Genomic DNA, 6,734 nt, shown 5'->3' with positions numbered 1-6,734 from the left:
GCTCGATCCATATTTAACCCGTCCAAATCCAATACAATCCGCCCGTTCGTCACCCTAGGTTGTTCTTAGTAGTAGAATCCGTGAGTACTTTGTGGGAGAAGATAAAGAGATTAAGTGGAGACAATATCATTGTGGGACGTGGAGGGAATGTGAGAGAAGGAGTAGTAATTTTATTTTTTTTAAAATAGAAATTATTATATTCTTATTTAATATTTTTGGTTGATAATTAAAAAATAGTTAATGAAGATAACAATGAAATGACATTAAATTAGGCAACGTGGAGGTGACATGTCATTTATGCAAAGGCGAGTGAGCTAGAGACATGGTACGAATGATTCAAAAACTTTATTTTGATCGAATTTAAGGATTCAATTGACAAAAGATAAAGTTGGAGGGCTATAAATACAAACTCATATAAGTACAAGGGTTCAATAGATCATTTTACCTTTACAAAAATAAAAAATTCGTCCGATTTCAATTCATGGTGTCTCGTCCATTAGGTCACTTAAATAATTGTCTAGGACCTCATAATTATTGGAGCCCCATGTTTTCATACATAAATAGTTATATATACTATTAAATAAAAGTATTGAAATTTTTTGTTAGCATATGAGGGAAACATACCATATTTTTTGAGGGAAAAAAAATTAAGTAGAATTTTACATGGGATCTTTCTTAGCATAAAAGGGAAACAACTCATTATTGAAGTTTTACATGCAATTTTGTGTTTCAAAAGCTAGCAAAATACATTTTAAATAAATAAATACTTATATAAAAAATAGTTAGGACCAATCATTGAAGTTTGACTTTACGCGGCCTCCAGGTTTAGCTAGTCTTTCCTTTCATATTAGGGAAAAAGACTTCATTTGACTATTTTCAAAATAAATAGCTCAAATTTGATATTTTGTCAAAAAATAGTCATTCGACTATTTTATTTTCACATTATAACCATTTTCTAATTTGAGTCATTGTGATCATGTAGTTCAGATACAATTTATATACCATATTGATACAATTCATATACAATACTGATACAGTTTTCAACTTAGGTCATTCGGCCCTTTTCTAAAATTTTTTTAGTGTTTTATTGCTACAAATTTTTTAATTGAAAAATATTCTGCTTTTTCTTTGGTTTTTTAAAAATAATAATTAAATATAATTGTATAAAAAATGATATAATTGTTATATAGAATATGTATCTATATAAGATATATTTATAGAAATTGTATAGTTCTATCAAATATGTATACGTATAAAATATATATATAAAAATCTATAAAAATTATATAATTGTTGTATAAAATGTGTAAAAAAAACTTTACAATTATTGTATAATTTGTGTATCGAAACTATAGAATTTTCGTATAGAATATTTATATGTATAAGATATGTATAGAAAATGTATAGAATATGTATAGAACAAGCCAGCAAATTAAAATGACTAAAAAATGAAATTTGAATTTCATGACCATTTTTTTGGAATTAATTTTGACCGAGTGACCATTTGTGTCCTTTTCCCTTCATATTAATTGTCAAATTATATGCGCTCCTTTTCGCTTACCCCATGTTGCATCATGCGCCTGTGTGTATATTATAGTGCTGTGATGTTTTTAAATTTATATATACGCAGTTACCCACTTGTTAGAGCAAAACAATGGAAAATTCAAAGTGAGATCACAAAAATGAACTTGAATTGGTTCTATGGATCACTTCACGTCTCTCTATCGGCAACTGCGTCTCATTGACTGTTAATTAGTACTACTATAAAATTTAATACTTTAATTTATTATGAGATAATACTTAATTTATTGGTACTCTAAAGCTTTATAAATAGTAAGGGAATCGAGTTAAATCTTATTCACTTTCTTAGTTTGAAGCCAAGTTACCAAAGCCTGAGCCACTACTTTACATTTGGCAAAGAGCCAACAACTAGATAGTAAGGTAAGATGGGCATATTTCGATTATCTTTTATCAAGTCTAATTCATGTAATAATGCAATTTTTCGCAGAGTGACTAGAAAGCGTGGATTATCTTCTAAATCCAGAGTAATAAATTTTAAAAGATTTAACTTATATCCATTAATTGGTAGCACACTTTTTTTTTTAACTATCTGTGCAATGTATTAATCTACTATAAAAGCTCACTTAGCTTGCATGATAGTTATTAATTTCACTTTTAATAAATTATGTGTGACATGTATTTACTTTTCATAAAATCTAATAGTGCAGAAAAGTTTGGATTGTATATTAAAGTCAGTGGATGGAAATTAAACTCAATAAAAGATGTGAATATAGTAGTAAGTTAATCAATATTTTCAGATTTTAATTTTAAAAAATAGTCAATGAATCTTTTCAGTGATGCATGCTGACCATTATAAGTTTGTCATTAATTTGAGCTCATTATTTATCGAACTAACACATTTGATCATTTCTTGTTTTTTTTTCCCCTTCACCTTGTTACCTGGTCACTTAAAAGAAGAACAAAAATGGATGGATTTGATGGTGAAGTGGAGATTACACGTCGATATGCCAATCATCATTCAACTGTTTGGGGAGACCCTTTCCTTGCCTATGCTAATCTCTTGGTAAATAATTTGGATTCAATTATCTACTTTATAGTCTGAACAATTTTCAAGATTTTTAACGTGTATGTTTGAAAATTTACCCCGGTAGGGAGCCAATGAATGGGAAGAGAAGGAACATGAAGACCTCAAAGAAGAAGTGAGAAATATACTAGTGATGTCTCCTTCCAAATCTTTGCAAAAACTTGACCTTATCAACACAATCCAATTGCTTGGAGTAGCGTACCATTTTGAACATGAGATTGAGGAATCATTGAGTAACATCTATAATTGTTATGAAGAATGGATTGTTGAATATGGTAACAAAAGTGACCTTCATGCTGTTGCTCTAAGCTTTCGATTACTTATACAACAAGGTTATTATGTCTCATCGGGTAAGTAACCCCCCCCCTCCCCCTCCCTGACCATACGCGTAGGTAAAATAATATTTATATAACCAGGTCACTTATAAAATTGTTACAACTAATTATGAATATTAATTACCAAGTAATATTAGTATATATTATCAGTTATGACTACTAAATAATAGTAGTATATATTAATTACTAAATAATAGTAGTAAATATATCAGTTATGACATATAAGGTTTAATTATATTGATCAAGCAAATAAGTTTTAATTTACACATCACTACATGTAATTAACTAGTAAATCCATTCGCAATTATCATGAAAGCTTAATTGCTTATCAGAACTACTCCAAGAAAATAAGGAATTAGCTACCGATAAAATTTCATAGTCAAACAACAAAAATCTCATGCTAACTCAGTTTAGCCATGAATTAGCGTCTGATTATAAGAAAATTCAATTAGTTAGGAGCTATTTAGCGACAGATTTGGGGATTATTAGATTTCGTAGCTTATTTTGCATATTAGACGCGAGTATTTTGGCTTATCCTTTTGTTTTTGAAGGAGAATTTGAATTTTTATATACTGACTGTGTAAGTATATTTTGAACCAGATGCTTTTAAGAAGTTTACTGAAGAACAAGGAAATTACAAGTGAACATTGTTCAGCGACGTGCAAGGATTATTGAGCTTGTTCGAGGCAGCGCAATTTAGAGTCGAGGGTGAAGAAATTTTGGATAAAGCAGTTGATTTCACCACCGTTCAGTTGAAGCAAATTTTGCCTAATTTGTGTGATTCCCTTGCAATACAAGTCAGTAATGCACTGAAATTCCCAATAAACAATAACATGGTGAGGGTAGGAACGAGGAAATACATATCACTTTACCAAAAAGATGAATTGCATAATGAATTGTTACTAAGTTTTGCAAAATTGGACTTCAACATCCTACAAAGGTTACACAAAAGGGAACTATCTGATATCACAAGGTAACTTACCCTATTTAATGAAATTACAGTTCCCACTTTAAATTGCCGAATAAGTATAATCTTTCTTTAACAATATCAATGTGTAGAAGTTAACTAAAACACAACCTTATAATACTGCCCTGTACTACAATGTCATAATACGCACCTGCATAAAATTTGGCATTATATGATACTTTATTTAATTGATCATATTCAGTACAAAGAAAAAAAACAGAACCCTTCAATGAAATCTATTGAAAATTCGTCGATAACTTTACTTAAGAAAGATTTTTGGTTGGATGTCTCGGATCCATTTTTTTTAGTTGTGATTTCTTATTGCCTGCATAAGTAAAATATTTCCTCTTTACATTTAGGTGGTGGAAAGAATCAGAAATCAAACAGGCACTACCTTTTGCAAGAGACAGAGTGGTTGAATTATACTTCTGGAGTATAGGTATATACTTTGAGCCTCAATATAGTGTTGCAAGGAAAATACTAACTAAAGTATTATGCTTCTGTTCTATTATGGATGACACTTATGATACCTATGGCACACTCGATGAACTTACTCTCCTCACTAGCGCAATTGAAAGGTTTAAATTTTTTTTCTCACATCAATAACTTACCGTATTTTTATTATTTCAACATTTAAAAAAATTAGCTAGCAGACAAAATAAGAACCTTATCACTGTAAAATATATTTTGAGTAAATGTGATCGACTTAACTGACAATTAATATATATAAATATGTAGGTGGGACATTGATGCTTCTGAACAATTACCACAATATATGAAGCTCTCCTACCACGTTCTTCTACAAGTTTACAGTGAACTGGAAAGAGAGTTGGAAAATCTTGGAAATAAGTCATTTCGAGTCAAATATTCCATAACTGAGGTAATTAAAAAGTAGCAAACGATGAAAATGTAGTCAAAATTTAAAGCTTGATGCGTTCAACTTTTAAGCAATTACTAGTAAATTATGGGCTTATATTTAATTTTTAAGATTTTATCAAATTTATATTTGCATCAAAACTATTGAACTCACTTGAACGTAAGGAAACCAAGCTCCATCCGCCTTTGAATATGTAGCTTTGTTACTCTTTTCAGATGAAAAAGCTGTTGAGGGCTTACTTCCAAGAGGCCAAATGGTATCATGGGAAGAATGTCCCCACAATGGATCAGTATATAAAGAATGGAATTCCATCCAGCACTTATTTATTGCTTGCTGCTACATCTTGGTTGGGCATGGGAGATGTAGCAACTAAGGAGGCATTTGATTGGATATCGACTGAACCTACGGTTCTTGTCGCTTCGTGCATCATTGCAAGATTACTGAATGATCTTGTAACACATGAGGTATGATAATAACCTTTTTGTGTCACTTTTGAATATATCAGTCTAACTTAACATGTTCACTAGGTTGCCCACATTATTTTCCAGATAACTAATTTCACGTATTATCGATGATTTCATGTAGTTATTTTTGTAAGAGTACGTACTTATAGTTTAAGAATGGTTTTATACTGTTAATGTTAAGAAGTAGTCAGAAGTTCAAGAAAATTTTTGTATGCGCAAACAATAACTCAAGGAAAATTAGGATGCGTCGCGTACAAATTGAATATGAACCAATAGTTGTTCTTATTTTAATTTTTTTATGTCCAATTATTTTATGGATACAGATTGAGCTCGAAAGAGGAGATGTAGCTTCGGGTATCGAATGTTACATGAATGAATATGGTGCTACAAAGGAAGTAGCTTACGTGGAGATAAGGAAAATAATAGAGAAAAAATGGAAGGATTTGAATCGGGGATGCCTAAAACCTGCAGCAGTACCAAGAGTTCTGCTCATGCCAGTGGTCAACCTTAAAAGAGTGGCAGAGTTTTTTTATAAAGATGAAGATGCTTATACTTTTTCCAAAAATAACTTGAAAGACGTTGTATCTGTGGTGCTAATTGATCCTATTACGACATGAGAAACTTTTACAAAGTAAAACAGAGAAACAAAAATGAAAGGGAAACAAAAGAACTAGTGCGTCAAGAACAGAAAGGAAAAAGAACACATTCCTATGTTGCTTCTTTCTGGAGGCTGTGACTTGTTTTTTACAACTTTGTGATTTGATATTTAGTAAAAGTGTACTTGTATCAGGTGTTTACCCTTGGTGTTTCTTGGTTTGTGTTCCAGCTAGCTAGCGTTGTCTTTTTTATTTAGATGTTCCTTATACTTGATTGGAGTAATTAGGATTGTCATGAATTTATGAATTGATTTGATACACTTTACAGACTACAATACATATACCATGTGTTTATGTCTAACTTGATTGTTTGGCGGTTTCTAGCTCACAAGTGCCAGCTCTTGACCGGTATAGAATGACTCTTTATACGAAGAGTGAGATGCAATGTCACGACTTACTCAACCATGACCAAATAAGCCAAAAAAAAAAGACAATTAACAGTTGCGCACCAGCCATGTCAATAATATGACAACTAATATCGAAATATGGCCACAAGACACATCATGATAATCTTTGTTTACCTAAGATGAGATCGAGCACAGTAACTTTTCGATCATGATAACGCACAATATTAAGTTTCAATCAATAATTCACTTTTTCTTTGGTTCACACTTGGTAAAAGCCAACCAAAAACTTTTAGAAGATTATTTGTTGGTTTTGTCAAACAAAGTTGCTATAAAAAATTTTGTTGTAAATTTCTCTCATTCACATGCAAATAGTGAAATTCACATTTTCCATTAACATCATGGATGACATCAACAAACTCATTTTCATCTCTATCAATAGGGACCTTCTTTCTCATTCATAACACATCAATTTCAAGAGTTTTC

The 6,734-nt window shown here is 31.0% G+C and overlaps 1 pseudogene; it reads left to right on the top strand.

Moving 5' to 3' along the window:
• Positions 1-1,952: 1,952 nt before the first annotated feature.
• LOC107877235 lies at positions 1,953-6,168 on the top strand (annotated as a pseudogene).
• Positions 6,169-6,734: the final 566 nt, after the last annotated feature.

The sequence above is a fragment of the Capsicum annuum genome, chromosome 7 (assembly GCF_002878395.1).
Source record: "Capsicum annuum cultivar UCD-10X-F1 chromosome 7, UCD10Xv1.1, whole genome shotgun sequence".
Taxonomy (NCBI): Eukaryota; Viridiplantae; Streptophyta; class Magnoliopsida; order Solanales; family Solanaceae; genus Capsicum; species Capsicum annuum.
This window is presented reverse-complemented; position numbering and strand designations above follow the sequence as displayed.